At 39.0% G+C, this 24751-nt stretch overlaps 1 protein-coding gene across 23 annotated transcripts in view; it reads left to right on the top strand.

Moving 5' to 3' along the window:
- Positions 1-24751, top strand: part of NRIP1 (nuclear receptor interacting protein 1) — a 226722-nt gene that overhangs the window by 100177 nt on the left and 101794 nt on the right. For 16 of the 23 annotated variants that reach the window (XR_005269054.2, XR_003494728.3, XR_005269055.2 and 13 more), the window contains one exon: positions 19211-19259. The exons of the other annotated variants lie outside the window; for them this stretch is intronic. The gene's annotated coding sequence lies outside the window, so the exon portion shown is untranslated. The remainder of the gene's footprint in view (positions 1-19210; positions 19260-24751) is intronic. 23 annotated transcript variants of the gene reach the window in all.

Genomic DNA, 24751 nt, shown 5'->3' with positions numbered 1-24751 from the left:
GTAATGCCTGGAATTCAGGGAGTCCAGCCACAATGTAGAGCCCCCTGTGCAGGTGCCCTGTGTGCACAGATAGTTTTTGGCGGTCTTAGGTTTTGGGGGCAGGGGTGTTGGTGGTCGTATACTATAACATTCAGTTTTACTCTTGTGAGCAAATAAATTGGGTCCTTTGAAATTTTTATTTGTATTTTTTTTTTTTTTTTGCGGTGGTCAGTACTTATTCATGCTTTGTTTAACACGTTACTACTAATACCCAATGCATTGCAAGGAGGAAAGCTGTAGAGTTTTGTCAGTTCTCACCCATCCTGTGGCTGATCTGTTAACCACTCTAAGTTTAAACAACCTGTAAGATGACATTTGATATTTATACAACTATTTTGTAAAGAAGATAAGCTACATTTAGAGTAGTGACCAAAATGTGCTACCTCCTTTGTCCTTGTGAATATTAGTTTTCAGCTTGTTTTCCTGATATTGCATCACTGCCTCATCTGCTCATCCATGATTTCTCAATAGTAGCTGATGTGTACAGCAGGGAAGATGAAATAAGGGTACAATACTTTTCCATTTTTATGGACTTATTTAGATTTCTAGTAGCTCAAGCCATTTTTGTGATGTTAATGCAAGATTAGAAAGCTGAAAAAAATCAATGTTGTTTCTTGTTTGAGGAAAATAATCGTTCTCACAGTATTTTCATTTAGTGTTTTTTATGTAGCCCCATGCCTCCTGAAGAATGTGCTTCATGTCTGTTTGGCATGCAAATGTATTGTTAGTCATCCACAAATGAACATAATTGAGAAGTGACAAAGGTCTCATAAATGTTTTTGAAAATCTTGGGTGCATTTAAAAAACAAACAAACAAAAAAAACCACAAGCAAACAAAAAAAAAAACTTTAGAAAGCATCATAGTTCTGATTATGTAATTGAGTCAGCCTGGAGGGAGGAATTTGTAGATTTGTATTGTTGTCAAAATATTAAAAGTTAGGGAAACTTGAGTGGGCTGTTTCTCATGGCAAAAAAAATGGAGTTATATTTTGTGGCATGTACTGAATGCTTAAATGCATCTTCTGAAATGCATAAGAAGTGCTCCACATTTTCCTAAACTAGTAGTTTCACAATATCTGCAGTTTAAAATTTTGTCATAAGTATGAAGCTATTGTTCATTTTCATTGAGGCAATGTATTTGGCTTTAGGGATTATCTTTACTGTAAGACAATTGAGAGGACTCATTTCTAAAGGGATCTGTCTAGCCTTCCTCAAAAAGGAAAAAGATCCATAAGCATTTGAACATTAGGAAACAAACAAACAAACAAACAAAAAAACCACCCTAACATTTCAGGCTTAGATTAGTGCAGTAAAGTAGGAGTCCCTGATCAAATGTAAGGCAAAGCACTGGCAATCTAAATTAAGAATTCTGTAAAGTTTAAAAACCAAAAAAAGATAGTCAGAGAATGCTTGTTAGATGCATTTCTGACACTCTCGCTAGCAGGAGAACAGAAGTTTGAGTCACTGTTTGACCTAGGAATTTGTATCACTGAAGGTAGAAACGAAGTGTGTTTGAGAGAAGGAAATGCAATTGGCAACTGAATACTCAAATAAACTCAATAACCAGGAACCACTGCTGACTCATGTTGGCTTCAGCTATTTTGCTGGACACCTGGCAACAGTATTACAGTGTGATCATTGCTGGAACTGTACAAGTATGATTCATTCTTCTGTTGGGCTTTTCTGGTGGTCAGCTTCTTACTCTGTTTTCTTAAAATAACCTGGACTACCAGTAAAAGTATGCATGTGTACCACAGATGCACATACATGGAAATACAGTGCATTGTATACAAAAGATTGTTGCCTGCCAGACACATCCGGTTCTCACTTTTTGCAACTTGCTGTGTTTTCCGTAATCAGTATGCTGCTTTTTACTTGGTAATGATATCTGAGATTTCCAAAGATAATAGACGAGTGTTTAAATGAGAATATTTGAAGGTGAGCATTGGCAGTGTAATGTTCCAGTGATGATAGAGACCAATGTTTCTACTTGAAAAACAAAACATTTTTATACCCCATCTTTCTGATACTACTTTAGCTATCAGATGCTGACGAAATTAATGATGGCTAATACATAATACAGTAAAAATATGTGCTAGTTTTTCTCCTCTGAGTCCCACATACTTAATGGAAAAGTGGTAGAGAAGCCTAGGGAGATCAGTTGGAACGGTAAAAGAAAAAGGCTGGGGACCAGGGAATCTTTCTGAACTGCTTATGATACAGACAACCTAATGGATATTTGCAAATTGCAAATTATGATTGAATGGAAGTAGCTTTCTCCCCTATACTTCCCATGCTTTAAAGTGGAAATTTAGAAAGCTTGTATCTGGCAGAGTACGGAGAGGAACTCGAGTACCTGATTTTCTACCGGATGCCTTCAAAGACTAAGGGTGGGAGGTGTAGCTTAGACTTTGAGATTGCAGGAGTTGAGCCTGATTTTACATCGTGGTTATGCCTTCTCGATATGGGTGGCTGCAGAGACTGGAGACTAAATTAAAACCTATGGTTAATAGGGGTAGCCAAGTAGAATTAATAACAGACAAATTGATTAACACAACTTTAAAAGATGTTTTTCACCATTTAAAGATGTTTCTATACATCACTTTGCTCTTAAATGCACTTAAGAAAAAAAAAAAAATCTTTGCTCTGCAGACAGCCAAAAAGCTGTGCTTGTGAATGTTAAAAATGACCTTGAGCAGAAGAACTCAAAGGTTGTTGGTGGTTTTGTACTGAATAAAATGAACTGGCACAGCAATGTGAAAAAGCTGCATGAAGTTTCAGGGCCCTGATTTAACAAAATGCACTTAAACATGGATATAGTCACTATTCTGTGAATACACATGTAATTCCTGAGCAGCACACAAGTTAAATACTAGAATAAACCAAACTCATGAGTGTGTGTCATGTGAAGTGTTGCTCACATTCTTAGATGGGTATCTGAGATGTCTGAAGCAGGAAATGACCCTCCCCCCTCCCCCAAATGAACAGTGTTATCTCTGCAAGTAATCAACCTTGCTTTTTTGAGATGCACCCTATTGAGAAGTGTCCCCCGGCCCAGGTTTGGAAGACATTGCTTTGGGAAAAACACCTGCAGAAGATTCATTGCCATGAATGCTCAAGTCATTGGGAGAACTGAATTAAAGCACTTGTTTTGCTAACAAGGGGCAGAGCAGAGGGAGAACTTAAAGATGACTTGGAAAGGAAATTGCCTGGGTGTTAAATGAGACCTTGGTAGAACAAGGCTATTTCCTTTCTAAGTGTAAACACTGATAATCTGTTAAGACTTTTTTTTTTTTTTTCCCCTGTGGATTTGGAAAGAATTGCAACATTTATTTCCTTCAATCCACAATATTCAGTACTTAGCCTCCTTAGCTACTGCTTAAGTATAACAGTTGTACTAGTAGGCAAAAGGAAGCTAATAATATAGCTATCATATTCTTATACTAGAATAAGAATATTAGTTCTATTAAGTATACTTGAAACTAATGCACTAATTATAAGGCTTCTCTGCTTTCACTTCTTTGCATGTTTTCCATGACTTTAGTTAAGATGGGTAGAACTTAAGTAGATGTAACTAGCACTTCATAATTGTGTTTGTGTGCGTTTTCACGTGCACTTCATTTTCCTTTAACTGTTTTAAGATTTGTGTATATTAAAGTTTTATCTGTTATTTCTGTACTGAGTTTGTATCTGGTGATGTTTCCATTTTCATGACAGCGCACCTATTTTTACTGTGTTAGTACTACTTAATAGTACTATGTTAGTACTACTTAATAGTACTAGCACTGTGAAGACCAATTTATCAAAATTTCTATTTATTCAGGTTACTTAAAATAAGTAGCCCCACTTACCTAATTTGCAATTTAAAAAAAAAAGTCACTGTTTTTACACCACAGCTCACAAAGAAAATTAGAATCATAATTTACAACTTCTGTCTCTAGAAGACTCTCAATGTGCTGTGCTAGACCTTGGGCTGCTTCTGATACTGCTAGGAACACAGGTCATAATGTTGTGTGCCATGGCCACAGGACAATTTTACATCTGTTACTTGTTCATACTGGCACCAATGGAGCATATCTATGTTTGCTTGCAAGAGAATTTTTTTAAATCAATAGCATCTCTGTATTAGCAGATACAGTTTTATTTAATAATGGGGTCCAGGTGTGAAAAGAACAGATTATATTAAACTGCCATCTTTGTTTTCTTTTTTAACTTATTTTATTTTCTGCATTGAGCTACAGTGTGTATAAAATAACTGCCCTATGCTTAAAGTATAGTCAGAATCAGCATTTAGAAAATGGTACAATTAAAGCTCCATGGACAACCTGTACTTGGACTGGTTGTAAAGTGCTGGTCTTGTCCGTTACTGGGTTTGCGTGTGCTTGTGCGAGCATGTCTGTATAAGGAGCCAAGTGGATAGTGTTACTTCGGAGAACAACATGCCTTGGTGCAGTTGCTGGCCATGAGAAATTGTAGTCCCAAAGACCATTTTTATCAGAAGGTTAGAAATGAATGCCTATCCACCATAGATAGTATGGTGCCCTGATGGTTGTATTCTTTGCATATGGGCATACAGTTTGCTGCTGTAACTTCTGGCTTGGGTACTGTATAACAACACCAGTGCCTTCTGTGTGAAGTTCTTAAGGTGGTCTGAGTTGGAAAGTGTTTGTTGGACTGTCGTAGCCCTAGAAGAAAGCTGGTAATTTGTATTTGGGTATTTTGGCAGGGGCACACGATGTGTCCCATGTTTGGCAGTAACCACTACCTGGCTTGAAAGCTGTCATTGCACCTTTAAATTGCCCTGTTCAGCTGGAACATTGCAACATGAGGTCTTTGTTTTTGTTTTGGGAGTTTTCACAATTCCTGATGTTTGGAGAACCTGTAATATATTTTTGTTTCCCTACGTGTTTGGAAAAAAAAAATTAAGAAACCATTGATGTTGCATGTTCAGTTGTGTATACCATGAAAGTGCTTCTCAGTATTTTCTGCTAGACTGACGTGTAATATAAACTACTTAAGTTGGTCTCACCTAATCACCTAATCCCTTTTCCTGGTAACTCTGGCGTAAACTAGAAAGTTTTCTAGGAAACAGTGTAGGACCCATTACTTCAAAAAAAAAAAAAAAAAAAAAAGTGTAATAGGCCAACAGGCAAAACTTTTTTTAAACCACAATTGGCTGCCTGTCTGGTGTTTTGTTATTCAAGGGGCACAAAAAGAAAATGTTTGTGCAGAACAATTAATGAACCACATGTGTGGATCTGATCAATCTCCATTTGCCAGAGTCCCAAAATGGATGAGAAGGCATGCTTGGTTGTGTGCCATTCCCATATGGCTGTGAACCAGAGCCGGTCTGGGACCTTCCTGCGAGGCAAACCTTGAGAGCATTCTGAGTAATGGCAGAGGTTATTGTGACATCCAGGCGCTGTGGGAACACTGGGGCCCTCTGTCCAAGCCTAATAAACATGTTAGAAGCCTTGGTGGGTCTGTGGGAAGTCCTGTGTATTGTACAAGTTCCTCCTCTACCAATATAAAAGGTGCTCTCACTAGAGTTACTTGAGTCTAGCATGTAACATGGTTAGTTGTTTAACAAGGAGGATATTTTGTGAGAAAAGCCATGACTCTCGGGAATGACGAAGTGAGTCTATTTTAGTGGTAGGTGGAGGATAGTGTCATAACAGTTGTGACATTACTGCCAAAGCTGTGTCCTTCTTCAGTTAACTTAAGTGTGTTTTGCTCTTGTGTAGGAGTACATAGTACTTTAAAGACCCGCTATACAAAACCAGACTAACTTAAGCCATTAATGTTCAACCAGAAAAGAATTAGAACACCCTCTGCTGGTGTGAATGGCTCTGTTTTCCTCTTCTCCACAAGGACTTGCATGGTGTATATCCTAGAAATAGTAAAAGATGATTCTCAAGTGTGATAACTTTTCTTGATTACGCTGAGATTATTCTGACCCATTTGTGTTTTTTTTTGCCTGCAGAAATTTGATAGTTTGAATAATACCACCACTAAAACAGACATGAAGATAAGGTGGTTATGCTTTTTCTTTACTTTTGGACACAGGAATCCATATTATTTCCTCAGTAGGAGTACGAAAAGTTGTTATTCATTGGGAAATTCTTTCTTCATGAAGCTGGAGGGTGTGTGTGCAAGTATGCTTTTGAAGAAAGTGGCCATGTCTTAAATATGTTGATAGTTGCATTTGCATGACACTGCCACATCCATTGGGTAAATCTGTGGTTTTGTAGAGTAACCATGCGTGCCTTGGGCCTTTCCTACTGGTTATCTCTGTGCATTCACTCAAGTTTTTAGAAAACTTCTGTGTCACTTGTCAGATGATGAGCAGTCAAGAGCAGAGAGGCTGGCTGTCTTTATTTCAGTTCCCCAGTACGTGCGCTCATGCCCTCAAACTCCTGGTAGGCCTGTCGCATGTTAATATCCTCTTTGCTCCTTCCTTCCCAGCTTGGGATGAGTGAGAAGGAAATAACAGGGTCAGATGAGGAGTGGACGCTTCTTAATTTCTCCTCATAAAGCATGTCTGATGCATGCCAAACAGTCCTCCTCGTGTTCTTGACCCTCCTCCTCTTACGTGCCTCGCCAAGCTCGCAACCTGTTGAGATGGGGGCTGCCCGGTCTCTGAAGAAACCCTTAGTTCACAGCAAGTACAGACAGGGATCCTGTGGCCCCGAAACGCTGAGCACCCTGAGCACCCCTCTACCTACCTGTGTCGCTGGGAGCAGCCTGAGCCAGGGCACGGCACCACAGTGCTCCCGGACTGCACAGCCGCGTGGGGAAGGGCACTGTGCTGGGGGTGGAGAGGGATGGCGATTGCTATGCAGGGAGCCTGCTCTGTATTAATAACAGCACCCTTCCCAGTAAATGGTTGCTTACATAATTTTGTTATGAAAGAACGCTGCCGGTTGAACTGTGTTCATCTCTGCTGCTTATGAAAGTGTCCCTTCAGCACGCCTGCAATACGCTGCCTGCTGCAAGAGAAGGGTTAAGAGCAGACAACATCCTGTCAAAGACCTTGTTTTTAATTTTGCCTCTCACACGGGCACAGATCCGGCTAAGAGCAGCCCAGATTAGTTCGGAAAACCTTTGAAGAGATTTAAGATGTCCTTCAGCCAGTTTGAAGGTTTTTGTCTTGCAAATCCAGTACAAGGGCGCCTGCAGGCATCTCGACCCTTGCTGTGCTGCTGATGCAGCTCAAGGTCACGCTAACCCGCCCTGTGACATTCAACAACAGCAAAAAAATTATGCGGTGAAACTGCTTCAGCATTCAGCCAACCAACAACTTCCTCAGCTCCTCACTAAAGGAAGAAGTGTGTATTTTTTTCTTTTTTCTTTTTTCTTTTTTTTTTTTTGGCTTCGTAGATTTTTGCTGCAGGAAATAATCCAGGATTTCTGGTGTGTGTGATGACAAGGTCATTTCTTAATTAGAACACATGTAAAGAACAAAGCTAAATGGCTTCAAAACAGCTTTGTAGTTGATGGAGAGGATTTAAATTATTTAAAGAGATAGTCACCCAAGTATGATGGAAACTGAATTCTAAACACATTAACTCTTTCAGTACGCTGCAGTTTCCATATGCTATTCAAAAGAAAATGTCAAACTTGATGAGCAATATTTCAACTGCTGTTAAATGAACATTTTTATGTCTATTTATAGTTGGGATTGTATTATGCATTTTCTTATCTGAGTTATGAAAGCCAGGTATTTATTTATTTACAGTGAAATATGCCGTGCTGGCTAGAGATCAAGAGATAGCCATAGGAAATTGCTTCCTAGACACGAGAGACTTAATTTCTACCATATTTTATATTTTAGTGAATTTATTAGCATAAATGTGTGTGTGCGAATTACAGTGCAAGCATGCACATATTGTTTCAGAAGTGCTACTGGAAGAAAATTGGACTACTATAAAGGTGAATTTGAGAGAAAGGAATTGAGCTTGAGAGGAGAGAACCGGCAATATAAATGGCAACTTCACTTAGTTTTAAAGTACTGTGAGCTGTCTGGAAAACCTAATTGTAGGAGGGATCTCGGAATGTGAGTTGTGTTCCCCAGGTTTGTCTGTGTGACTAAAAGTGCAGAGGCGTTGGTTCAACAGCCTGAGACGTGGTTTGGGGTGGCTGTGTGTGTGACCTGTCCACCCCTTTAAGCCTGTCCCCAACATTTCCTCCCCTGATTTGATTTTTGGCCTTCCTGTGCTGCGAAATCCCTGTTACCGACCAGGTGCCCACACCTCTGCGGTCACCTCACGTGTGCGGAACCCAGTGAGCCACCGGCCAGCTCGCCCGTGTAGCGCGGCTGCTCCTGCTGGCAGCACGTCCCCACAGCACCTGCTGTGCTGGCAGCTTTCGGAGGGGAAGCGCGACCTGCCCTGCTCTGCTGTGCCCTGCCCTGCCCTGCTCTGCTCTGCAGAACCTGGCTTTTGTCGCTAGCACACAGCACCAGCAGCAGAGGCACTGGGTAGGGTTCTGCTAGCCAACTTAGAAGACGGGCTGTGCGTGCGCTCAGAGATGCCACTGCATGGTGCATCGGGGAATTGAAACGTGGAGGAATAAGTCTTCCTTCTGCTGTCAGAAGTTAAGCACTGAAATCTCCCAGCCGAGTGTTTCATGTGTAAATGACATGGAATATACTGGGAACATACGACAATATCTCTTGTTCTTTCTGTTTATGGTTTCTAGGCTTTTTTTTTTTTTTTTTCCTGGGTGAATCTTGTTCAGCTGGAACAGGAGGTGCAGCAAATGTCAAATGTCAGGCTGAAATGGAGTATGCTTACAACAGACAGATTGTGCTGGCTTCCAGAACCTCCTTGTGAGAAAGGAGGAAACTGCATTTGCCAGGACAGGGAGGGGAGAGCAGGCACTGCAACTTGTTTCCCCTTTGGGCTGCTTTTCTTCGCTTCCTTGTGCTGTCTGTCTTCAGATGAGGCTTGTGAGGAGAAAACAGTGGAGGAAAACAGTTTCCACACAAGAAAAATGGATAGGACAAAACGGATCTGCTGTGCGAAATTTGTATGTTCTTGCCCTTGCCTGGGGTGTGCTGTGCCCTTAATATTATGGGAGACCTAAGCTCACCTGCTAGTAATTCCTAATTTACTGTCCTAATTCATCGATTTGTTATCACTAATTGTACTTCATTTACTTCTGTGTAGTTTCCAGTACCTAAAGGGTTGAAAGGTTGCTGTAATTGGCACCCGCAGCTGCTCTTTCTTTTGACAGGGGATAATTTTGCAGCCTATGCTTTGTGTGACAGCTGCCTAATTGGGCATTCTCCCCTTGTAGCAAGCCTGCCTCCTCCAGCCTCCCTGCTGACAAATGGTGGTGGATTATAGATGAGGACACGCTGACCCATTCGACCTTGCTGAGACAGCGGGGAGGGGCCTCCTGCTACTTGAGGGAAGCTTTGGGTCATTTAAAGGACAAGGTCATGAGCCAGGTGGGAAAATGACATGATATCACATGACAATAGCCTGGTGACACGGTCAGTATGTCAAGGGCAAACTCATCAGTATTGATTATGCTGCTTTTTTATGGTGTCTCTGTGAAGCCACTGATATTTCAAAACTATTTTGCTAATTTATTCTAGGTGAAGTGCCAAATGCTATTTTCAGGGTTATTTTTAGGAGTATTTGTACAGTATTTTCTTCTAACTACAGATCACATACAAAAGCAGCGTTATTAAAACCCTGTCAATAATAATTTACAGGCTTCGTCTTGATGGTTTTGGCACAATGTACATCTGCAAGGACTATGAGAAAAATACCAGGAAGGGTGAAAATCCCTGCTTTTAGATTTCAGTATTTCACTGTTCATTCCTACTTGAAAGGCAAGTGTATGAGCCTTTATGAAAACGTGTATCCACATACGTATGGCTGACTCATGTGGGGAAACTCTTTAAATAAGAAGAGCCAAAGAGAAAAGTTAAATATAAATCATGTGTTTAAAGAAAAAGTCTTCCATTAGCTCAGGGGTGATACAGTGAAGATAGCCCTGCCTATTTTAAGCAGCAATACAGTACCCAGCTATGCCAGCCAATAAAAACCTGCTAAGTGGGTTTTAGAAAATATGTTGTGAATACAAGTGACAATATTTTGAGAGCATCTTCATGTTGCATTTCTATGCTAATAAACTTCAAGGTAAACGAACAGCTTGTTTGACATTTGCTATGTTAGACAATAATAAAATGCTTTCTTCTGGAGTAATTAGATTTGATAGATTGATTATGTGAAAAGGTAAAGATAAAAACAGTCAAAAAGAAAACTCTTGAAGCAAGTTACTACCCGTTTCTGAAGGCTAATGGGATCACTCAGCTGCCCAGCAGTCTGTTGCACACGCACCCACACGTGTGCACAAACACAGGCACGTGCAGACACATGCAGCAGGCGCAGAGTTTCTGAAACAGCCTGCTAAGTACAGAGGGGAGTGTTCACCCCAGCACGCAGTTCGTGTTTCTGTGAAATCTGATTTGGTGTTGGATGCTGTTATGTCTGAATCTCGTCAGTTCACCAGGATGTAATTTTACTCCCCTGAGGTAAAAAGCCGTCAGTGGTAAAGTGTGATAAATTAGTTCACTCAAGTAGACGCGCGTGCGTGTGTGCGTGTGTTTAATTCTGACCTTGCCGTGCATGTGTTTAGCTACTCTCAGTGCCCGTGTCAAGCTTGGTGGAGGTTTAATCCTGTGCCCTTGTACACGTATGCTTGATTAGTAGTTGTGGTTATCTCAGCAGAAGACATTCCGCCCTCCTCCTTGTATTGGTCGGGACCCGGGCATTGGGGAGTCAAGTCGAAGGAGAAAGAAAAGAGATTTTGCATTAGTATTCTATGAAAGCCTTACTGTCTGCAGAACAAATTGATTGCTACAGTGTACCTGTGCTTGGCACCACTGCTGTGAAAGAAAGGTATGGTTGTAATCTGTTTTATTGTATTACATATTGTGACACTCCAGGAATGTTTAACATTCAGCTCTTCTGTGGCACATGCTAGAAGTCTAAGTAAAGAAAAATATGTGAATGAATGAAAAGTATGTGAGCCTGTCATATCTGCAGCTTTGTTTACTACAGTGAACTAAGTAGCCCCTGCTAATGAGACAAATATATTGCATATGCCCATGGCAACGTAAGGAGATAGGTAACAGAATTCTCTATATTATATACAGTTTCTCACGTCTGTGTCAGTGGCTGCTACATACCTATACAGATAAAATTCCAGTCAATATTGCAAGTGTGATTTATTTTTTTTTTGAGCTTTTAATAAGATGATAAATGGGAAATACTTATATTTGAACATTGATGTGTTTTGTCTCTTTAAATGAAAATGGCTTTTTTCCCCAGTTTTTGATCTGCTGCACTGGTCTTGCATGGAGGGGTATGTGAGGGGATGTATAAAGGTAGGGAAATCTTAGACATGCTACTAGTGATAAACAGAACATGAAAAAGCTGAGAAGTCTTTACAGTATTTTAGCCTTCAGTCCTTCTTCCCCCAACCATGTAAATATGCACCCATTTTTTAAAGAGAAAGCTAGTGCTCTTCATTTTCTCAACTCTGTTGCAGACTTTACACAGTTGATTTTCTGGTTTTATAGATGCTCTGCTGATGTTGGGTGTGCGTTTGTGAAGTATGAAGTGCTCCATTAATAAGATTCAGGCTGTTTCACAGAGAGCTGTGCTTAGTGCTTCATTCTTGGCATCCCTGAAATTGTGTTTGTGATTATTTGGATGTTTGCTTGTGGTCATTCCAAAACATCTGAAAAGTCTGTTCTTGTCATGTAGACATTCCCAACTAATTAAGTTTAAGACAAGTGGCAGACTTGTCCTGGACATTTAAATCTGGATGCAAACCGAATCTAATAACTTGAAGAGGAAATGAAAATCCACCTTTCCAAGTGTGTTATCATTATACACGAGCCACAGATGTATCTGAAATCCTCTCTCAGCTCATTGTCTGGGCAGGTGACAAGTAAATGGCTTGCTTTAAGGAAATGAAGGACTTAGGAAGCACTGTATGCTGAAGAGCAGTCATGCACTATAATAGTTACTTCCGTCATGTGGCCTTGCAGACTTAAGATTAACACTTCGTAGATGTGTGGTATATTTATGAGTGTAAGCTTGAGCTTAGATTTTACACCTTGCGAAGGGTATGAATACAGCCTTATGCATGTAAGTTGTTTATCATCTAGATCCTGTGATAGCTAAGAAAATTTCTGAGAACCCCAGATGCTGTGTTGTGATTGTTTGTACTCAAATGATGACTAATTTCATTAAAAGTAATTATTCAAAACTTACTTAAAGCAAATGTTTTATTAGTAAGCTGTTCTTCCCCCCTGGAATTCTTTTGGAAAACTGTATAAACACATGTTGTAACATTTAGAGAGGAGAAAAAAAAAAAAAAGGTTGATTTAAATAAAAATTGCACAATTTACACAGCAGTTCACAAGATAAAAGGAATTGGCCATATTTAACAAGATATTGAAAGTTAATTGCAGTAGTACCACAGAAATGGTTAAATCGCATCTTAAATACTGTATTGACTTTTTGTAAATTTTAACTAGTTAGTGGAAGGTTCTGAGCTCTAAAGAAGATGCTAAATAAATACAAGGCAATACTGCATTTCAATGTAATTAACTTTTGTTCATAAATAATTCAACCTGTGACTTTAAATAAATGATTAGAGGAAAAGAAAATGACATGCGATTAAATCCAAGTCCTTGAAAACATTTTAACAGTCAGGATTGCTGTGACTGCTTTAAGACTTCTTGTAACTCTTTGTTTGTTTGTTTGTTTTTTGTAGTAGTAGATCCAGTTTTGGAAGTAGTGGTTTTATTCCCTCCCGCCCCCCCTATCATTAGTGTATCAAAAGAGATATGAGGTAGACTCCTGAGTTCACAGTTAAGAGGGAAGATGGTGCGTGCTTTTGGTACCTCACTTTTGCTAGCGCCATGGAATATGTCAGCATGGATAGCATGTGATCTGTCTGGGTTTGTTCTTTTAAATGGAAAGTAGAAGTCTGTCTGCAGAATTAAAACTTGTACTGCCAGCTTTACTGAATCAGTGTGCCTGAAAACACTAAAATCTGCACGACGGTTTCAGACTAAAACTGGAGTGGACTGCTCTATTAGAAAGAATATATAAAATCATGTTTGAAAAACAGTCTTACTTACAATGGAGGTAGGCAGTTGATTCCACCATTGGCTAACTGTGTAGCAGTCTTTCCTGTGGAGATATTTAATCAGGTATTAAGCTGGAGTTGATGCTTGAACACATCATCAAGTTGGGCAGATTTTAGAAGAGAATTCTAGTTTAGGCACTTTTTGAAAGGTAACTGTGCCCTCCTTGAGGCTGTGAAATGCCTGTTCCCCGTTGCCACCCCCTGTCCTTCTGTTATCATGCTTTAGCACGGTAAAGAAGAGGAAGTTGAGGTGTTGCATAACTTTTCTAAGTAAACAGATTTTGTGTGCAGATATTGAAGACAGTCTTAACTCAATCAGTGCTGTAGCTACCAGATTCCTCTTAATGCTAAAGGCAGTTGTGTAATTAATGGCCTTGTGTACTGAATGGAGACTGCTGCTAAACCTCCCGAGGGAATTATTTTGTCTATTGTGTTGGTTAACTTTCCCTGAAAATTAAGTGTTGCTGATACTCCGTCATGGTGATGGGGGAGGATTTTTACAAGGCCTGATGAAATAAACTCCAGCATTGTTTTTCCTGACTACTGGACAGAGCATCTGCAGCAGCAGATTCAGTTTGAATGATTAAAGTATAACCATTAATAAAAGCATGATCAGGGTTACTTCCAGGGGCAAGTGTGGTAAGATAAGGAAATGCAAAACTGCACTTTAAAAAAAAGAAAAAAAAAAAAAAAAGAAAAAAAAAAAGTGTATTTATTTAAAAGATGTTATCATTGTATAGTCATAGAAAGAACTGAGACCTGTTTCTGGCAGTAGCATGAATGCCCTATTGCTATCATGGTAAATGATTTAGAGCAGGCAAGATTAATAATCCTCTTCTTTGTTCAATCTATTCTGTTGAAGCCATTTGGAAACCTTGGAGCTTATTAAAAGTTCCAACCGTCCTTTTTCTTTTCTAACTTTTTTTTTTTATGGATCTTTGCTTCTATAACATCAACCTTAGGTGGCACTGCCTATTAGCAGTTAGGGTTTGAAATACTGCTACTCCTCCCAAACTTTTTTGTGAAGCTGGTGGCAGTCACTTGATGTATTTTCTCACCCTCTGGCAAAGGGTTAAGTATGGCAGGTGTCTGCAAGTTCTACAAATGAATAACCACAGTAACTAAGTTTTTTCGTAGGCTTGGTCAATTTGGAAACTTCTGATTTGAATACAACTCTAAGATCAACTTAAAGTGTTTGTCCTTTGAAGCCAGTCTTGCCAGCTACAAAGCTGGAATTTAGGCTTCTAAGAATTCAAAAGGAAAAATGTTCATGTTTATTTTTAAGGGGTGAATATACTTTCTATCCTCTTGGCTCTGTTTAAATGGGAGGCAAACACATTCCTGCAGGCTTAGTTCTAGTTACCGATGCAACATTTACAGGATCCTCTCGGTCAAACGTGGCAGAATTCAGGGTTCCAGAACCTGGGCAGCACCGAGCAGTTCAGCAGATCTCTGAAAAGCCACCTATGTGAATGCACTTTTGTTCCTTCAGCTTCACTCACCTTTCCTTTGTAGCTCCACTTTGAGCATGGACTACTGGAGTTCTGTTTATACATTTGTGTATGTGTGGATGAATTCACAAACTGTGTCTAATCCATCCCAGCAATCCAAAGCTGAATGTATTTCAGCTGAATTAGACCACTAAAAAGTGGACTGTGACAGCTTTCCAAAGCAAGGATATAAAAATGGATCTAATCTGGAAGGAAGTGCTTAGATACGTTTATACACATTTATACATAACTTTTTATTCAGAAGCAAGGACCTTTCAAAGTGGACTTCATCGTTCTTGGGTAGGAAGGAGGCTGAAAGTGGACAGTGGATGAGAAGATCCACTGCTGCAAAACTCTCTGCTGTGCAGTGGTCCTTCCTGCCCCAATAAGCTCAGTAGGCTCTGGCCAGCTCATTAGGACTGTTTCTGCATGTCAGATCACCTATAAAGCCTGAAAAAAATGGTGAAATGTGTGTTATTTGTAAGGTGTTCTGTTTTTTACAAAAACAGAGTAACACTTTTCTCACAATTTTAATAGTGCCCAATAGCCTCCAACATGGCTTAGACCCATACAGTGCACATGATCAGGGGTCTGGGTGGACCACAATGGAGAGAAATTACTCTGATCAGTGTGCAATGAGCAGCAGCAATCTAATATTGGATATTTAGGTGTCAGATTGAAATAGGACTATGGTAACTGAAATACCTCATCATTTTTATTATTATTATTATTTGCTTTTTTTTTTTTTTATGATCTCCCTACATGTATAAATAACACACAATTGAATTTCTTTAGTTCATGGAAGTCTTAAATAGCTTGAAATTTTCTTCTTTTCCAGACTCATGTAGTGGACGGATAGATAATGAAAACTTGTTCTACAGTTAGTATGCTTCTTATTATCTGCAGCTTGGTGGTGGAGTATACCAAGCTCATTTTTATTATGGAGTTTTTAAATTGTGGTTGTACGTTTCATTAAGGAAAAACAAGCTGCTCAGGATGTTCAGCTTCAGACACTTTCTTCTCAGCTGTTTTACCTGTGACTATTATTTGGAGAATTTTTTCATTTCATGGAAGGGTAGTTCAGATGCACGTTTTGTGTAATTTGCAAGTATGGACTCTTGCACAGTTAAAGCTGACAGTACAGACAATGGAAGAAAGTCTTTTATCAACCGTCCTGTGCTTCTAAGAGCATTTCTTGTGTTCTGTAAGGCTTATGAAGTCACTATGTCAAAGGGTTTTTGTAGCGTTCAGCTAGTCATGATGGAGTGCAAACCAATTTGGTTTTAATTCGACCAATTTGGAATTAAAAATGGCTGGATGAGCTTTACTATGCAAAAAATAAACTCGTAATCAAATCTGCTAGTCAAAGAGAAATGTTTAAACAAGAGCAGTTTTAGTGGCACTACTTGGAGCAACAAAAATATTACTTGAATATCTCCATGAAATAGTCTGTTTTTTGGATGTGCAAAGATGTTGTAAATGCTTTTACCTTTCTCATGATTGATAACTGTGAGGTTCATGCTTGTTCTTTGACAATATCTATTTGCTTTAAAGATAGGTAATCAAAGGTGAATAAAAATAACTCATGGAAAAAAATGAGATGTGTTTTCAGTACTGTGTTCAGATGTGTTAACAAAAAGGTGCATACTATTGTTCCATGTTCTTTTGAATGGCTTGTGTTTTATCAGGTAGCAGACAAAACCAATTTGCGTTCAGTGTACATTTTGCTTCTCGTATGGAGAAGTGAATTACAAAAACAGTGTTTAGTCTAAAATTTTATTTTTGGACTTTTTTTTGAGTTGATTCATTTGGTCTGAGTGGTGATTTAACAGGTAGTAACTTACCGATTCTACCCTCATCTGCCTTTCCTTTCTCAGCAGCAGATTACAGAGTCAAGATGTTTTAGGTCTTTCAATCCTTCCTCCTGTTCTGTTGGTCAAGATCAGAATAAAACTAATTCTATAAAACTAATGCTAACATCTGAAGATTTGGAATTCTCATCCATTTGCATTGCATCATAGTGTTTACTGCAGTTCAGTGGAAACCCATTCTACAACAGTGAAGAAATAAATGTGATATTTTAGGAACTGCAGTACCTAGAATTTCACCTCTGGCTTTATATTTTAATGAAATGGGCTGCTTTCTTTCTGTAGTCTGCAGTATTCTATATAATCTTGTTCCTGCTCTTCTATTTCTTACTCTTCAGGACACCGTGCTTGTGAGACAGCTTCCCAGATAGCTTGGATAACATCTATGCCTTCGCTTAAGTGTTGCTGCTTTTCTTCCTTAAATCTACTTTTTTTTTTTCCTTACAAACCTTCTTTTCTGCTTAGTTATGCCGGTATCTTGTCTTAGTTTGTAATCACTTTGGGGTTATAGTCTAAATTTATGGGAATATAAAATGTTTTACAATAGTAATTATGCCAGGCAGTGTATCCCAGCAAATGTCAAGCACAGACAGACTTGTTCTCACAAACCTGGCAGAATATAAAGAAGGCAAGTGAAATTTGCATCCCAGTAGGTTATTCTTGGTAAGCCAAACTGTTCACCTTCAGAAGTGCTACAAGCGATACTCTGGTTTACATGATTTAGTAGAGAGACACCAAAGGGACTTTGGAGGGAAGTCAGGTTAAGTTTTATTTGCAGCAAATCTGAAATCTGAGCTAGACCCAGTAAATCCAATCTTTCTGATTTAAGCAGTGGAAGGAGAAAATATGTTCAGAAAAAAAAAGGGGGGGGGGGGGGGGGGCGGGAGATGAGCTCACAGAATTAAGTCTGCTGTTTGGGCTCAGAATGTTATTTTATTAAGGCAGCCGAGACAGAAAGCTTCCTTTGTTTCACTGAATGTGGCCTGGGTTTATGTTTAACCGCTCCCTGGGAAAGGTACTTTCTCTGCTTTCAAGTTCCTCCTCAAAAATTTCCTTGTTCGTGTTGTTTTTGGCACCATCTTCTGTCATGATTAAAATAAATAAATAACTAAATGTTGTCATTCTGAAAATAAGTTTTTCTAGGAGCAGTGCTTCCTTTCCTCATCTGGACTTTCTGGTCTGTCTTTGACCATTGCTCTCTGAAGTGAAAACAGCTTGCAACAGGGCAGGGGGATTTTCATTCTGCCAGCCAGGGAAGGGAAAGAGCTCTTGCTGCTAACTCCTTTTAAGATCAGCAGCTCAAGAGAAGGGGAGCACTTTCATGGTAGATTTTAGTCCTTCTGTACCCTTTCTTCCTTATCAGTAATATTTCAGTGTGTTGATATTTTTGTATCTTACTCTTCCCTTCCCTTCCAATCATATGTGGTAAAAGAAAGCTATCAAGTGCATTGATACATTGTTGCATTGTTACAGCAAGGTGCATGGTTATACTGCTGCAAAAACAATACAGGCATTGTACCCTAAGGAAGGGAAAACACTTATTCTGGAGGCCAGGCTTGCTCTAAGGCTTCGTCTAGCCGTTGTCCAGCTGAACTCAAATTATTTATGTACTCAGCATCTCATGGGTGAAGATGTATGGATTTTAAACTTGGTATAGACTATGATGAAGGAAAGAGGACAAATAGTAGAGTGTGAATCTGTGAAGAAAGGCAAGCAACATACATAATCTGTGTTTTTGGCATGTGGTTTTCCTGGAGGTATTTTGGTGGATTTGGATTAATTTCTGCTATGCTGACTTACTGTTGTTGAGAGTGAGCCTCAAGATTGTAGCTGATTTTTGTCTGGGGAGCAGTGCAGGAGCATAATGGAATTTCCTGTGTGAAAGGTGCCTGAATATTTCGATTAAAATGGGTGTTTGTGGAAACGAGAGGAAGGAAGAGAAATGCAGTAAGTGGTTAGGCTATGTGGGTAGAAATGAAAGAGTTATTAATGTCTGTAGAATTTGGATGATAAATTTTAAACCTCATCTAGAACAAGAGAAAAACAATTGAAGTGAAGGGTTATATGGTCAGTGTGTTGAGGGGAAGGATTACAGTAATGGCTGTGTTTCGTGTAGTGCAGAAGGGTTGCTGGATGTGGAGTTGTAGGGATTTGAGAGAAAGCTGAATGCAGGTAACTTAAGGAAAAGACAAGTAAAATTTTAGAAAAGCAGAATGCAATGTCAATTTATTTATTTGTTTTTTAAGTCATCATCAGTAAGTGGATAGCAGGAACATCATAATAATCTCCTATTGACAACTTTTTTGGGAGGACAAACTGGATAATATTAATGGGGTGGGGAGACCCATATCCTCTGTTAACGTCATGCTACCTTTGTCACCTTGTTCAGCTCTTATACAGTGGTCAAGCTCTGTTATTGTCAGAAACTGACCACGAGTATAACCAGCTTTAGGGAGAAACTATTTTAGTCTAGTCTTGTCTGTTGATGCTGTCTTAAGTAAGACAGTCTCCCTTTCATGGGCTAATAGTGAACTAACAGAATGACTTTAACAGTGAAGTGGGGAAAAAAAAAGAAGTAGATTTCCATCTTCATTTTCCACATTCTGATTCTAATGTATTTATTTTTGGCAGGGTGGAGTGAAAAGCAGATTCACAAAGTTCCAGCATTGACACTTTCAAGGTATGAGTTTCTGCCCATGAACTAGAGAAGTTTTTTACACTGTATTTTTTTCATCTCAGGCATAGATTGGTAACTATACCTAATTCACACCAGCTTTAGACCTTACCCCTCCTAAGAATTCTGACTCAGACAATGGTTTATTTCACATGCCCACATAGCCCTTGATCTCTTTCTTGTGAGATTGTTAGCTTGGCACCCTATTAAGCAATCTGCCTGAAGTATCCTGGGAAGCTAAAGACATTGTCACCTGTCCACCAGAACTTGTCGCCTTTTCTCAACAAATGGATTTTAAATTGTATGCTTTTAGAGTATAAATATGGTTTGAGACAAGTGGCTGCTGCACCCCTCCTATCCCTACTGGTCTTTCTTTGTTGCACAGTTTGGCTTGCACCTCAGCTGTCCAGCATGATTCACTTCTGCATTAATTTGGTATCTGTGAGTCATCTTGCAGTCCTGTTAGGTTCTGCAGGTATGTAAGAACCAGAACTGCTGTTGAAAGATACTAGATAGGTGTAATCTTCAATGAAGTTCTTTGGTATCATTTATCGGCCAAATTTAGCAATGGAGGTTGAACAAAAACCTCTAGTTTTATGGCAGGATTATTTTAAGTGTTCTTTTTTAATAATAATAATAATAATAATACAGGCTAGTAAGAACATGTGCAGCCAATGAAACTTACCAGTTATATTCAGGTCACGGACAATGCCTTACTGTCTGTTGATCCAGAAAACACTGGAGTTATTTATTGATGCTGGTATATTGAGCTGGGAAACGATTCTGCAAGGTATGTCAAGGAAAGATGGCTTTGTGTAACACAAAGGACATGGATTGTGACCCTTCAGCCATGCTCAGATCTTGACCAGGGCAGATTAAGCTGCAAATAACATCTAGTCTGCTTGGCTGAATTGATAGAGTTGTGGGTTTGGATACTAACTATTAGATAATGACTTTACTACATGACACATAGTTTATGATAACTTGAAGTTTTCTGTGTTTATTTACTGTGTTTGTGACAGAGTTCTCTTGTTTTGTGAAAATTGTATTCTCTCTGCACTTTATCAATCCACGTTAAGTAAACAGACTAAAACAAAATTACAATTTTGAGATAGTCCCATGCTGTTCTCCATCCATGCCCTCAAAACTGAGAAGATTTACAGAAGGGGATTTATTACCTGTCACACATTGTCTTTCATTGTTACCACTAGCTTTTATTGTTAGATGATGAACTGGTATCAGACTCCCAGCTTGTGGGCTACCAGATCACTTGTTATGGTTGGTGTGTGTTGAACGACTTAAGGAACAGGCAAGGTGGAATAATCAGTCTTGCAAGTCTAGTTTGGAAAAGGAAATCTTAACTGATTATAGTAAGAAAAATATTTAAATCTTGAATGTGAAACAGTTTACATTAACTTCTAGAGCTCCAGCTTTATTAGTCGGGATTTTTAAACTGGTGGTCTATTACTATTTTTCAGTATGGTAGATACCCATCTATCCAGGTGCCTAGTTCTGCAACATTAATGTATGTTGCATAAAATTTAATACTTCTCTGATGCATGAATTGGTATATATACATAATCTTTCCATTATTTGGATGCCCTATAAAGATTTAAAAAACAAAACAAACAAAAAAAACAAACAACAACAACAACAAAAAAGATGTAAGATCTAATTTGTTAGTAAAAATAAATAAGTAGAAAAAAATGGAGAGGAGTTACTATTAAAGCATTCATCTAACTGACATTTTGAATATTTTAAAATACTTCTTGATTGTATGTTTTACATGTAAATACAATATTTTCTTTCTTTAAAGAAAAATAAAGTAGTACCTTTACAAAATCAGTCATGAGCAGCCAGCCATTACTTCAAGATAATCCATTGTTGTGAACTACTTTACTACTGAATTGATCAAAAACACTTTTTTCTTCGTGATAGCTGACATATTTGTTTTTGTTCTATTGGCTAGTCATTCGTTGTAGTTTGTCATTACCATCTTTTGAAAGACAGCACACTTAAAATGGCCTACATTTACATTTTTAGGCTCTCGGCTGAGTGCTATGATTTTGCCTATTAGGATTCTCTGTATAGAAATAACATTGTGTTTTGGACATTCTCTTTATGTTGTCACAGTAAGAAAAACTTAAAATAGTCACTGCCCATTGATAGCAGTGTACAAAATCCCTTTGACTTAATAACCATGGGTTTTGATCCCAAATTCAGAAGTAGCTGAAGCCCCCTGCTCCTGCAGAGGATATAGTGTGTGAACTTATATTTAACAAGAGGAAAAAAAGTGCTGCTGACTTGTTTTAGTTAAGATTTTATTTGATCTGGTTATAATGATTAAAGAAAAAGATTTTATAAGCAGTAGAGGAGACCTAAGGTGATACTGAACCAACAACTGTTCACAGCAATATAGCTCAATGAAAGTGTGGAAAAGAAAAAAAAAAAAGCATTAGATTTTTTGTGTTTGTAAACTTAAGCTATTAGGCTCCATGTAGACTTGGTTTGAAGTGTCAGATAAATACTACATACAAACTACTGTGTTTCTTTTCTTTAAATATTTTTGTTTGTGAAATGCCTTGCATATTTTCATGTGTGTTTCTTTCTTGACAAATGAGAGAAAGCAGATGACTATTTGCAGATGTTGAATGAACCTCTGGTACCTTTGATCTTGAATCATAATCATTGCTTGATTTATTTCTTAGAATCATAGTATGGTTTGTGTTGGAAGGGACCTTAAAGATCATTTGATTCCAAGCCTCCTGCCATGGGCAGGGACACCTTCCACTAAACCAGGTTGCTCAAAGCCCGATCCAACCTGAATTGCAACCTTGAACACCTCCAGGGATGGGGCATCTACAGTTTCTCTGGGAAATCTGTTCCAGGGCCTCACCACCCTCAGAATAAATAAATTCTTCCTAATGTCTAATCTAAATCAACTCTTTTTTGTTTAAAGCCATTACCCCTTGTCCTATCCCTACACTACCTGATAGAGAAACAGATACCTCAGGCTTTCCTGTAGGCCCCTTTTAGGTATTGGAAAATTGCTATAAGGTCTTTCTGCAGCCTTCTCTTCTCCAGACTAAACAACTCCGCCAACCTGTCTTCATAGGAGGGTTGATCGTCCTTGTGGATCTCCTCTGGACTTGTTCTAATATGTCCACGTCCTTTTTGTGCTGGGGGGCCCAGAGATGAACTCAGGACTCCATGTGGGATCTTAGAAGAGCAGAGCATGGGGAGTATCACCTCCCTTGACCTGCTGGCCACACTGCTTTTGATGCAGCCCAGGATATGATTGGGTTTTGGGCTGCAAGTGCATATTGCCAGCTCATGTTGAGCTTCTCATCAACAAACACCCCCAAGTCATTCTCTTCAAGGCTGCTTTCAATCCATTCTCCATTCAGTCTGTATTTGTGCTCCGGATTATCCCGGCCCAGATGCAGGACCTTGCACTTGGCCTTGTTGAACTTCATGAGGTTCTCACAGGTCCACCTCTAAAGCCTGTCCAGGTCCTTCTGGATGGCATCCCTTCCCTTCATTTGGACACTGAGCCACTGACTGCAACTCTTCAAGTGCAATCATCCAGCCAATTCCTTACCCATCAAGTGGTCCATCAGTCAAATCTATGTCTCTCCAATTTAGAGACAAGGATTTCATGGGGGACAGTGTCAAATGCTTTGCACAAGTGCAGGTAGATGATGTCAGTTGCTCTTCCCCTATCCACTAATGCTGTAACCCTGTTGTAGAAGGACACCAGATTTATTTTTCTTTATAACATTTTAATGCAGTGAGAAGATTTCTCAAACTTTTACAGAACAGGAAAGATAAAAATTCCATTAAAAAAGAAAAAAAACAAACTCCACTTTTCTCCCATTTTCTTCAAAGGGGTTAGAAAAGGGTTAGCAGAATTGTATTGCCCCAAGGTCTGAAACCTAGTTTAGTTTGATCTTAAACCAGTGACTGTTTTAAGATCGCATGAATCAGTATCGGAGCTAAAAACACTATACTGTTGTGCTGAGAAGCTCGCATGCAAGGCTTCAGGAGTGATTTGTGTGTGTCTGTAGTAGCTCAGGCAGTACTATAGCTGCAAGGAGTGACAATCTAACTCACATGAAGGATGTTGTTAAGAATGGAGCAGTCTTCTTAGCTGGCATTATTTCTCTCATCTTTTTCGTTTAAGGCCTATTCATTAGTAACTGAGCCAACCCAATCAAACACGTAGAGTGCTGCAAATGTAGTATCTGTACAAAAATTAGACAGAAAAATCAGTAAACAAATCTTGAAACAGGAACGAGATGAAGATGGATGCGTAATGACATAAAGGTTTTACTGGTGATGCCTGAGAGTCCCACATATGAGTTAAGCAGGTTAGTCCAAATGAGTTCTAACGAAAGCTTTATACCAATACGAACAGTCCTATTTATAGACATAGCGCTCTGTCTAAATATAAACTTCTGCCAGTCATGTCTAGACTAACATCGGAGCTGCTGGTGTTGAAAGTGGGGACTCAGAGTACAAGCCATCCTGTTCTTCAGATTGCAAGTTATAATGTAGTTACAGAAACTTTGTGATGGTATTACATGTTTGAACGTTATGACATTGTGTTGCTCAAGACTCTTCATCTTTCTCCTGTTTGTGTCAGAAGGTGTGTCTGGCGGACATGATCTGTACAATAATTATTCATCAGCATGTGGTTAAAGGCTTGAGAACTTATCAGTGAGTGAGTGAATGGATGGAAGATCAGTAAATGACCTCCATTGCTAACTATTTTCAGCTGCTGAGTTTTAATGAGTCTTTCAACTGTTGCTACTGTGTTTTAATCTGCTCACTTACTCAGTGTTCAGTATTAAAGCAGCTTTCTAGGAGGCAAGTGTCCTGATTACAGAAGAGGTTAGTCTGATTGTATTCTGCACAGACCTTATGTTACAAGGTTCTTCTTCTTTTTTTTTTTCTTTTTTTTTTTTTTTAATTGAGAAATATATGCTGTGCTCACAGCTAATTAGGTTAGATGAGTGAGTGTTGTGTTTGGCAGTGCACATTCAAATACACAATTGCTATATTAAGATAAGTAACTCAGAGTTATAAACTTGAGGTTCTGATTCTGTATCAGCGGTCTTACTACCATGTCCTATACTTCTGAGGGGGTTCTCCTTTCAAATTTGTGATTTAATATGTATTGAATAGAGTGAAAAAAAAGATGGCCAAAAGTGGTGTCTTCCACTTTGTTTTCATTTAATGCAAGAGGCATTCCTTAGTTTATTTGATAACCTGCCTAATATCTCTTGTTAACATAAATAAGCCCAGGTCAGCTGCTCTTAAAGGTGGGGAATACTTAAAACATGTAATGCACCAATGTGAAGAAAATGTGGTGGTATTTCTGGTAAGCACACTAAATAAATAAATAATGTAGGAGCTGTGATCAAATGCCAGCTCTTACATCAGTCCTCTTTGTAATCTTTCTTGCTGATCTGTGACCTTGACCTTGTGTATGTGTT

This window comes from Anas platyrhynchos, chromosome 1 (assembly GCF_047663525.1).
Source record: "Anas platyrhynchos isolate ZD024472 breed Pekin duck chromosome 1, IASCAAS_PekinDuck_T2T, whole genome shotgun sequence".
NCBI classification, from domain to species: domain Eukaryota; kingdom Metazoa; phylum Chordata; class Aves; order Anseriformes; family Anatidae; genus Anas; species Anas platyrhynchos.
The sequence above is the reverse complement of the archived record's forward strand: the minus strand, read 5'-3'. Positions and strand labels throughout refer to the sequence as shown.